We start from the raw sequence: 11,996 nt of genomic DNA, 5'->3' as shown, positions 1-11,996 counted from the left end.
TATTTGCCAGTTGGCCCTGAATTCTTTGCCACACAAGTTCAGATAATGTCAGACGCATGGGTGTTGGATGAAGTAGTGTCAATAATGTGTCCAAAAGTTACGTCGTGTTTATCTGTGATTATTAAGTCTATACCAGAAAATAACTGGCTGCATTATGCCAATAATGACAGGCTGCCCAGTCATATAAAGAAACCATCTTTCTGGTGGAGAGATATTTTGAAGTTGCTTGATCTTCATAAAGATATTGCAGCTACAGTTCACCTACAAGATGGTAAGTCCTACCTACCTTCTGTGGGATTATCTCTGGAACAACCAAGTGGCTAAGCTAGTTTACCCCATCTCCATTCCTTTGTCAAGGACCCTAGAATAACACTACATAAAGCAGTGCAGACTCAACAACTCAGCAGACTTTTCCACCTGCCTCTTTCTGCTGAAGCCTTTGTTTTTTTCTTTTTTTTTGAAAGAACTCTGCTGAAGCCTTTGTTCAACTGCAGTTGCTTGAGCTTGATCTACAGGGGGTAATCCTAACGAATGACCCTGATGCGTGGGTGTATATCTGGGGAAACTCATTGTTCACCTCCAGCAGAGCTTACAAACATCTTATAGGCCATGCATGCAGCAGTTCACCCATCCTTCAAATGGATCTGGAAGTCCTCTTGCCAACATAAGCATAAAGTTTTCTTTTAGCAATTACTCAAAGACCGACTGAGCACAAGGAATATCTTAAGAAGAAAGGGAATGTCACTGCCAAGTTACAATTGTGTGCTGTGCCCGGCAGCACGAGAAGAAACAACAGAATATAAGTCTAAAAAAAAAAGAAACCACTTACAAGCACCTGTATAGATTTTACATTCCCAGTCTAGGATACATGTACACATCTCACATCTTTGTAACCATATGCACCTTGGCGCTTATTCTGGCAAGATCTTTCCAACGCATTCTGCATACAAGGTTGTTGATTAAGCTCAAAACTCAAGTCCATCTCTGTATAATCTGCACAAGACCATATATAAGTGTGTATATCTTTCAGGTTAGCACCAGCAAAAGGATACCTTGTTTGAGCTATTTAAGCTTCATTAGCAAGCACTCTGAAGTTAAGCTTACACCATCCCCGAAACTATGTATTTAGCACATGTTTTCTCCATATGATCTGGAAACCTGCTAAAGTACAAAATAAAATGAGGGATATTCAAGTTATCTTTATATCCTTAACTGAATTCTTGGCATCTCTGTTCCAATCAGATGTAAGAAGTGAATTCCCGAGGCAAAACATTCTCTAACAAAATATCAAACAACCCCTCTCACTATCTCTATCTATCTACACAGTTAATCTTTGGTGTTCTAGACCAAACCTTTTTCTAAGGGTGTATATTGGTTCTAAACTATATAAAAAAATTAACATGTGTGCCATCAAACTCTTGGCACTACTAGAAATATGAGCATTCGTCCCAAGCCTTAGTACCAGTCATATTTTAATATTAGTACCGGGTCCAAATTTGCGGGTCCCCAAAGGCTTTAGTACCGGGTCCAAATTTGCGGGTCCCCAAAAGCCTTTTAGTATCAGGTCGTAACACCACCCGGTACTAAAAGGTGCCTTTTAGTACCGGGTGGTGTTATGACCTAGTACTAAAAGGTCTAGAACTTCTAGATCTTTTAGTACTAGGTCATAACACCACCTTGTACTAAAGGACCCCTTTTAGTACCGATTTAGTAGTATCGGTTGAACAACCGGTATTAAAGGGGTATTAAAGGGGGTTTGTGACCAGTATTAAAGGTCAATTTTCCAGTAGTGTGGCACGGTCTGCCTAACCTAAGATCAATCCTTTCTAAGGGTGATAGATCCACATACCTCCACCGACAAGTTTTCGATTTCGGGGACTAAATCTTTTCTAAGGGTGATAGGATGTAACACCCCGAAATTTTAACAAATCTTAATTGGTAATTAAATGGCTAAACATCATTTTGTTAAGGGATAAAAAAACAAGTGCTTTCAATTTTCCCACAGTAGGCGTATACAATACAAGAATATACATAAGTATTACAAAAATGTATTGATATACAGTGCTTTTGCATTTTACATACAATAACAATGATCATATAAGATATTATATTTCCTGCACACAAAAAAGTGGGGGTAACAAGTTAACAAGTACACACATCTTGGTTACGTTTTTGCCTCATTCTCTACTATACAACCAACTCTGTACTAGTGCATGCACCTAGGCGGCGCTGCCATGAACTTCTAAATGCAGAGCACCTAGCCGGCCAACTTGTAGCAACAGTAGTGCAAAACCCTTTTAGTCAGCCAATGAGAGACTCAAGTTTTCTCCCAGCCAATCATAGGTTGACTGCAAGAGCATGGCAAACCGAACATCGAATTAGAGATAGACAACAGCTTGGGGGGAGAGGGGGAGAGAGAGAGATCAGTAACAAAAGGCTTTCGGTACAAGGCTGAGGAGAGAGAGTGAGCATTCCCCCACCGAGCTAACAAAATATAAGCTCCTTGTTCCTTCGTGCAGCAGAGCACATCAAGAACCACTTTATGAGAGACCAAACCTTGCTTATGAGAGACCATCAATCCAACCCCACGGCTAGCATCATGGTCTGTGGGGCAAGTCAAGAGGAGTTCAAGTAAAGAGCAGGCTATTCAAGAAGAAGAACCATTCAAGCAGCCAAGACTTGTAGGAAGGGGAGGACCAGCGTGGGAGAAATGCAAGTCAAGAACTGCAGTTGAAACTTCATCAAGTGTCACACCCGGTTAAAAAAAACAAATGCTACCTATATGTATGTCAGGATCAAGTTTCATACATACAGTGACATCACCAGTGAATAAAAGTAACAGTGTTTCATAAATAAAAAAAGTTTCTTAGAGATATACAACTTAATCCTAGAAACGAAGGCTCCAAACATCACAGGCAATCGACTACGGGGTCATGTACACCTAGAACTTAGCATTATCTTCAACAAACTTCATAGCAATCTCTTCTTCTAAGCAACAGTAAGCAAGGGTAAGTACACTTATGGTTGGTACTCAGCAAGGCCACAAGAAATAACCAGAATAATGATTTAAGTCCATCTTCAAATTTATTAATTATGTGAGTGTCTAGGCCGCTCTTGACCGTGAGCATGGCTGATATATCAGTTTTGTACACTTTCACCACAAGTCACGTAAAATTTCAAAAGAACTTTAGACCCAACCATACTGTGCAAAGTAGGCACTTATCACATTACCAAGGTGTGATTGCATAGGGATGCTACGAGGCCTTTACAAAGATTCCCTAGTAAGGATAGCTCGCTAAGGTTTCATGATCAGCGCAATGCATAAACCTCTCTCAAACTGCGAAGCTACCATAGAGCAAATCAGTTTGAGGGCCTGGCTATACACCAACTATTGTCTCCCCCTCTTGCCACTTTCAGGTAAAGCTACCACAAACTAGAGTTTCTAATTAATTAGCCAAGACCAGAGCCATGTAGTTATTGTGGTTGCACTGTTTTCCTAGGTGCTTCTCCATGTTCCAATTAATGCATGCATGGTATTCTTGAAAATAAACCACAGGTAGAAGGATGCTTAGAGACACTTGCCTTTCTCCAACAAAAATTTACTCTTACTGCTCTTCAGCTCTTGCTCTCTTGAAACTCTTAATCTTCAAATCTTTCAAACAGTGATCCTTCCACTCGAAGCAATCATTGGCACAACCATACAAGGCAAATAAATAAGTACAACTAAGAACAATACACCAATCAAAGAAAAGCTTTAAAAGAACGTACTAAAGGATAAGTCTTGATTCTAAGATCACGAAGGCGCATAAAACACTAAGAACGATGGTATTATTGAAAACATACATCTATCGAGGAAACTTTGATTGTAAAGGAAAGACAAGAGCTATATGCTACATTTATTTTTATTTAAAAAACACATGTAAATGATACTTTTAGAAAATAACCTAGGTTAGAGTTAATTCAAATTATATTTGTATCTGAAAAGACAATGTAAAACCTACTCAACTTTTATTTATAAACATTCGTGTATAAATTATGCGATTTAAACATTTAACTTTGGAAACTAACTATATGCAATAGCACCTAATCGATATCTTTATATGTTGCATCGAACTAGATAATTTATAATTAGAAACTCATTCACATTGGTATTAATCATATTAACACTTGCTTATAGAAAATCGTTGTATAAACCTAATTAGTTTTTTAATTAGAAAAGCTGAGTAAATAAGCATTAATCAAAATTCATATCATATTTATTATCAAAAACATGAAACATGGCGAAACAACGTTGCTAAACTATAGCGTACGATTTTAGAAGATTAACACAACAAGAACCGATGAAAATGAAGCTGTGGTTGAGAAGATACACTATCAAAAGATTTGGGTTTATAAAAGAAGAGAATTATGTGCTTCCATACATTTTAAAATTAGAAATTAATGTAGATGATATTTCAGAGAAATATCCTTTGTTAGAATTAACTCACATTATATTTATATTTTGAAAACACAAAGTAAAGCTTATTCACATTTTAGTTACAAATTTTCATGTATAGTTTATACCACTTTATACATTTAATTCGGGAAAACAACATATGTGGGAACATCTAAGCACATAACTTTATGATTCTTGCTGAACTAACCAAATTACAATTCAAAAACATATTGATATTTACATTAGCCAAATTAATATTTAATTAAGAAAACTCGAGATGTAGCCTATGTAACTTTTATTTTGAAAGCAAATTGAATAAACATTAATCAATTGAACAATTATTATGAAACCAAAGTGTAGATCTAATTAGATTTTATTAGAAAACAAGCTTCAAAGGTATTAATTTAATTACAAAAGTGAGGTATAACTCAAATTAGGTTTTATTTAGAAAACTCAGTTAAATAGGATTAGTCAAATTAATACTAACCATGAAACATCGATATGTAAACCCTTGTTGGCGCTAAAAGTCAACCGATTGACCCTCAGCGTTGGATACACGACCCGGGAGAATCTGCTTAGCTCCTGTTCGGGTGGTCGCCCTGGTGCGGTTCGCGTGGCGTGCCAGCCAATCTGACCTGTTGATTGGCAAGGAAGAAAACGTGTCAAATTCTAGGGTTCCGATCGGCTAAGGTTCCGATCTTGAAAAGCGTATCAGCGAATTGGCCGATTTGCTATATTAAGATAATCGGCTATGATACAGCCGACAATCACGTAGCGATTGCGAAGAAAACTACTAGAGTAAACCACACAAAGCTACTAAAGCAACACTTGAAATAGATCTAATCGGCTATGCGATAATGATGAATGAAAATAGCAATAACAGAGCCGACAGTTCAAATCTCAAGCTGGATAACTAGTGATAAAACTAGAACAATAGATAAAACCTACAATTCTAGTAAGTATCGATAACTAGTGAATAAATCTAAACGAAACGACAGCGATGCGCCCGAAGTTAAAGCTTAGATATTACTCGATAAACGGAACTTACAGAATCGGCCGGAGATCGTTTCGATGCAGCCCTGCCAACCCGTACGAACTCGTGAAAGAAGAAAAGTATTGGCGAAGTCGCCGACTTGAAAGTAAAGTACGATGAAAAAGTAGATTTGTTTGTATTGATTGATGTGTTGTTTACAAATCTCTGAGGATGGCTATTTATAGCCTGTTACAACCAATTTCCTAACCGACTAGGATATATCTCTAATCTTAAACGAAAACGAATATTTACAAACACAACTCGTATCGGAGTTGGTTATTGTACTCCCACGGGCCAATCTTTTTCTATCTTCTTTCTCTGATCCACTTTAAGCCCATATTGGACCAATCACTCCAGCCTTCCAATCGGCCGATCTCCACCAACTCCGTCCGCCAAAACACTGTAGCGCCAATCGGTCGATCCCCAACTGTAGCACCAATCGGCCGATTCCCAGTCGTGACCTTTTAATCTGCCGCATCAGCCAATTCTTTCTTCCCTTGATGCCGATTCCATATGTGTCAAAATCTGGTGTCAACACCTCGGTACCCTCCTTGCTCTATAAAAGGAGAACCAGGGGCCCCGAGACCAGGAGGACTCTAAAGCCACCAGAACGCACTCACTCTCCTCACGAGCATTAGTGCACACCCAAGAGACTTGGGACCAGCTCCCTCTCTCGCCTGTTTGTAACCCCTACTACAGACCTTGCGTGAGTAACACGAGCAGCTCCTCATACTGGACGTAGGGCTTCCTTGCCTGAACCAGTCTAACCCCGTGTCCTCTCACGCCACCATCCGAAGCCTTACGCGTATAAAAGAAATTTACTAGCCGTAGTCTTGATCCGCTAATCTTGACAACGACAAGCCTCCACTTATGTAATGGGTTTTGTAAATAGTCTACGTTTAATACTCCTAATTAGTATCTAAACATTCGATGTGACACGTGCTAAAAATAAGCAAAGGGAACCAAATGCCCCCATAATATACGGAAGTGGGGAAAGCTCAGTATTTTGACCATATGAGTCGCATCTCAGAAATGCGACGGCATATTGGTGGGGTAACCATGGTAAAGTGATACAAACCTGTGCAGGGTTAAATCGTGATTCACGTCATGTCTCCTAGTATATATGGAGGCTACGGGATCATACTATATGGGTGAATAGTAGATTTATTAATAACTCTTTTCTAAAATATGCCAATTTTGATAAATAATTTATATTGGAGAATGGAGATGAAAATGATTTAGACATGCATTTCATTTGATTTATTATATACTTGTTGAGTACTTATGTACTCCCCCTTCATATAAAAATGAGATGGATGTATTAAAAAGGTGCCACATCACTAGTGCAGGATAAATATTAGATAGGTAAACCCAATAAAGTTGTTATTTTCTTTTTCTTAGATAATATTAGTTGGCTCTTTTATGATGAAATGTAACGAACAATGTAAAGTCCTAACTATTGTTCTGTTGCATCACTCTGATTAGGATCATTATTGGAGGAAGCGTTGCTTTGTTGGATAATTATCCTTAAGCTGGCATGAAAATGCGGGGCGTTACAGGTGGCAACTGAGATGTCCAGTGTGTTTTGATCGTTTTTCTTCATAATAGTAATATCAAGTAAGAGACCAAGGTAAACACCAAGAAAGCATGAGGAGGAGAAGCAGTGTATCAAGTAGAGTCCTCAACTGTGTTTTGATCATATCGGTAGTATTTAGCATATTAGTAGAGTGAACCAGCATATGTATTTTTTCTCTCGTTTTGATCATATTGGTGCCTTGGTGGGATAGAAAATATGGATCGGAGTTTCTTCTGATAGATCTGGAATGATATCTACTCCATATTCCATGGAAGAGCTGCGGGAAAACACTATAAAGTTGTTCTTGCGACTGTGAAATGGTGAAACCTTTGTATCATTTATCAAAATTGCTACCTATCTGTCCTCGATGATCGATAGCTAGGGAGGCCTGGCACGGCTATACACCACACCAAACGATGATGGTGATGATGGCTCCTTTCAAGGAAATGGTGATGATCATCTCAGCCTACAAGGTGAGACTGATGACGAGAAACCTGTACGTCGAAAGCGATAGTTGATGGTACGTAGTTGTGGTGACCTTGACTGTGACCTGAAGGGGGCACGTGGAATTGGCATAAGACCTAACTGATGCAGACAACTCCTAGCTAGTGATCGACAGATTTCTTTTGGTCTATTTTGGTAGAAGCTAACATGTGATGTGTAGCTCAGCTTTTGCTTATGTATTTTGTGCATGTGAGATGATGACATGTAGGCATGATACAATAGTGCCATCTAGATTATATGTATGCAGATTTAGTGCTGACATGTTTGCTCTATGCAAAATGGACTTGTAACGTAACGAGCAAATGGATGTTGGATATAGGATCTCCATATTGTTGTTGCTAAATGGACTTGAATCGTGGCTGTCGAAACATTGATCCTATTTATATTCTATTGGTTCTGTGCAGCTATTTTCTTGGCTAATTAACTTGGGTGTTCTGAACTGCCAAGCAAAAAGTTTAAAGTGGCGGGATGCTACTGCCAAGAAATCAAATTTACTTGGCTGTCGAAAGCCACCAAGGAAAACAAATTTCTTTGCTGCCTGTCGAGGATAGATCTCTAGTACCCGTAAGGAAGGAAGAAGATGGACTCCTACTAAGATTCCACCGTAATCCTACTAGGACTCCTCCTTGTAAACTGACCAGTAATCCTGTCCCCTGAAGTATATAAAGGAGGGCAAGGGTACCTAGATCAGCAGAAACATCATCGATAGCCAACAACTAGACTACTCAACACCCAAGCGCAAGGCGCAATACACAACACCCCAAACAGGACGTAGGGTATTACGCTACTACGGTAGCCTGAACCTGTATAAATCCGTGTCTTGTGTCCTCGCTTTTACCTTCGAGTTCCAGGTCCGGTGATCCCCCACTGACAAATCGACTACCTCGGGTACTCCATTGGTAGGTTGCCAGATATAAAATACCGACAGCTGGCGTGCCAGGTAGGGGTGATCGTCGAGATCATTAGACGAGCTTGAAGAACCCTCCATCATCAAGATCAATATATTCGATGTAGCAACACCGTCGTCCTCATCGTGGGCTTCGTCTGGATATTCGACGTAGCAACACCGCCGGCCTCGCCGTGGGCTTCGTCTGGATTCGTCGCGCGGCCATGAAATCAACTACCTGGACTCCGCATCCAAATCGATCAGCTAGCCAATGCAATTCTTTCACTCGTGGTCCAAGGTGGAGTACGGCTCTGAATTGTGCCGCGGCAGCGAGATCGTCTCATGGTCGGATTCCGATTCCAATTGGTTTCCAAATTGCATCTATCCCGTCAGATTCCAAAATCACGGCACATGCAGAACTACTCAAGCATTGCACGCAATGTGCTCTGCCCCCTGTCAGAGAAATACTCCAACATCACGGCACATTACAGAGCCTTGTGAATAAACGTCTGTTACACCCACGTGCGGATCGAGGCAGAGATAGCTGTCCCATGCGGCTCATCCTTTTCCGTGAAAGCAAATTTGTGAAATTAAGCAACAAGATCTTCGCTTGATGTACATCGAAGACGTACAGGGCACTACGACTCAATTGCACATGGCTCTATCAACTCACCAACAATTACTTCGACTACTCGCTTCGACTACAAAACTAGTCAAGAACGGACTACTTCGACTACTTGTTGAGGACGGTCTATTTCAACTACTCCTTCGACTACAAGGCTAGTCGAGGACGGGCGACTACTCCAACTATGTCGTGAAACTCACTGACGACTACTTCAACTTCACTATGATACGCGCCAACGACTACTCCGACTACTCGTCTCGACTAGAAAGCTAGTCGAGGCAGGCCTCGCATCGTCAACAACTAGTCGGAATCGACTCCGACTAGCCGACTTCACCAACAACCATCGTGGCTTCATCGACGACAACCTCGACTACCTGTTCATCCGTATCGAGTCGCCAACGACTACTTTGTCTACTCGTCTTGACTACAAAACTAGTCGAGGACGATCTACTTTGACTCCTCGTCTCGACTAAAAAATTAGTCGGGGCAAATTTCACATCGTTGACAACTAGTTGGAATCAACTCCGACTAGTCAGCTTCATCAACAACCATCGTGGTTTTATCAACGACCGTCACGGCTTCGTCCACAATCGTCCACGAATCAAGCTAAGTTATTTTTCTAATTATTTTTGGGCTTGTTCACCGCATGCAAGGCAACACGCCGACTACGCCGACTATCTTTTTGTGTACGTCTCTCGACGGGAATTACCCTCTAGAGCTACACTTTGCCGACTACTCGCCGGAGGGCAGTAAACTCTTAAGCACAACAGCGCTCTCTTTTTGTCATAATGCTGACTACTTTTATCTTCTCTTAGCCATTGATAATCTCCTTGAGCAGAAAATGCCTTAATTCATGAAAGCCTCAGGCGCACCTGTCACGCCTAAGTGCCAACACACATACACGAGACAAAAATCTCAGCTGTGCAAATGGCAGTGCCCGTACACGTATACGAGACAGATCTCACACACGCAGTGGCTGCGGCTAAATAGGGACCGAGAGTCTAAACGTAACAGGCTAACTACTCGGGAGAGATATAGCCGAAATAAGAGCATGACACAATATTTTTATTGATCACTGAATAAATTTCAGTAAGTTCAATATTCTACAAATATGCTACATAATATACGCATCTTTTATTTCAAATCAAACTTCGGTGACGACGCTCTAAGACGCTAAGTGTACCTCCAAAGGCACAGACTAGTTCCCAAACTCGGGGGCTAAGCACCAATCAGTACTAGGACGTACTTCTGGTGGATCCGCTAGTTCCCGAACTCGGGGGCTAAGCACCACTTACTACTCGGGATATCTCCAATGGCTCAGCTAGCTTCCAAGCTTGGGGGCTAAGCACCAATTACTCGACGTGGCTCCTACGGCTCACCTGGCGCATAAGCTCGGGGGCTGACGTCGCAAGACTACACGGATGATGACTTGAGTGAAGATTCAAGGTGATTATTCAATCAATTCAAGGCTCGGGAGCTGATAAGCTACCGCCTAAGATTTTTTCAAGCTGAAAGAAGATTCAAGATTTTGACCCTCAGTCTGATTCTACGATTCAATCTAAGGCTCGGGGGCTACTCCATATGGAGTGCAACTTTCGCCGCCCTCCATATATGAAGACTACAATATCAACATGATCATTGAGCACACCATAGCCTCATGGCAGCTTTGAGAAACTTTGAAGATTCAGCCAAATAAAGTACTCGAAGAGTACCAAAACTAGTTGCCGAGGATTTTAAAAGTACTCGAAGACTGCTGCATTCGGCTATGAAGCGCTCGGGAGCTTGTCGGGGATAGATCCCCAGTACTCGCAAGGAAGGAAGAAGATGGACTCCTACTAGGATTCCACGCAATCCTACTAGGACTCCTCCTTGTAAACCGACTAGTAATACTGCCCCCTGGAGTATATAAAGGAGGGCAGGGGTACCTAGATCGGTAGAACCATCATTGATAGCCAATAACTAGGCTACTCAATACCCAAGCGCAGGGCGCAATACACAACAAGACGTAGGGTATTACGCTACTCCGGCGGCCCAAACCTGTATAAATCCGTGTCTTGTGTCCTCCCTTTTACCTTCGAGTTCCAGGTCTGGTGATCCCCCACCGACAAATCGACTACCTCGGGTACTCCCTTGGTAGGTTGCCGGGTATAAAACACCAACACTGCCCAAAGTAGCTAAGAAAAGAAGCTTCTTTGGCGAAGGCAGCCAAGGAAAGGAGCTTTCTTGGCAGTCGAAGGAATTCAAGGAAAAGAGTTTATTTGGCTGTCAACGGCAATCAAGAAAAGGAGCTTACTTGGCAGTCGAAAGCAGCCAAGGAAAAGGACGGCATCTAAGAAAAGATGTTTACTTGGCGGGTGTACCCTTTCCATGACGCATGGCGCATTGAAATTTTGGACGTTACCTTGACGGCTAAATGGCCAAAGAAATAATTATAGCTGCCAAGTATATTAGTTTTATTGGCTCTCTATGCTTGACAGGCTTTGCTTTACCTTGACGATTTTAGGCCGCCAATGTAATTCGTGGTTCCGGTGGTGGAGCGGAGGCTCGACCACGGCAACATGCAACAATTAGCAGCCATGCGCGCGGTGACAGCAGCGGCGGTGGCGTGCAACCGGCCCGGCAAGCGTGAAGATAAAAGCAATATGCCACCGGCTGTTACCTGTTACTGTCTATATCTAACTTAAATGTTACTCATGTAACCCACGAGAGAGCCACCCAATCCAAAACCATCTAAACGATTCCATCATGGGTGGATTGAAATTTGAACAAGATCTGTCCAAACCCACCCATGCACACCCCTTGCGTCGATATAGCGGCAGGAGATGCGGAGGCTTCCACCGTGCTTGCCTAGGCATTGCCTCACCCTCGCTGTCTACGTGGGCGCAGCTGCAAGGAGGGAGGCAGCAACCGCTGCGGCTGTGAGGAGGGGCCGGATGC

Source organism: Setaria viridis, chromosome 2, assembly GCF_005286985.2.
Source record: "Setaria viridis chromosome 2, Setaria_viridis_v4.0, whole genome shotgun sequence".
NCBI lineage: Eukaryota > Viridiplantae > Streptophyta > Magnoliopsida > Poales > Poaceae > Setaria > Setaria viridis.
The sequence above is the reverse complement of the archived record's forward strand: the minus strand, read 5'-3'. Positions refer to the sequence as shown.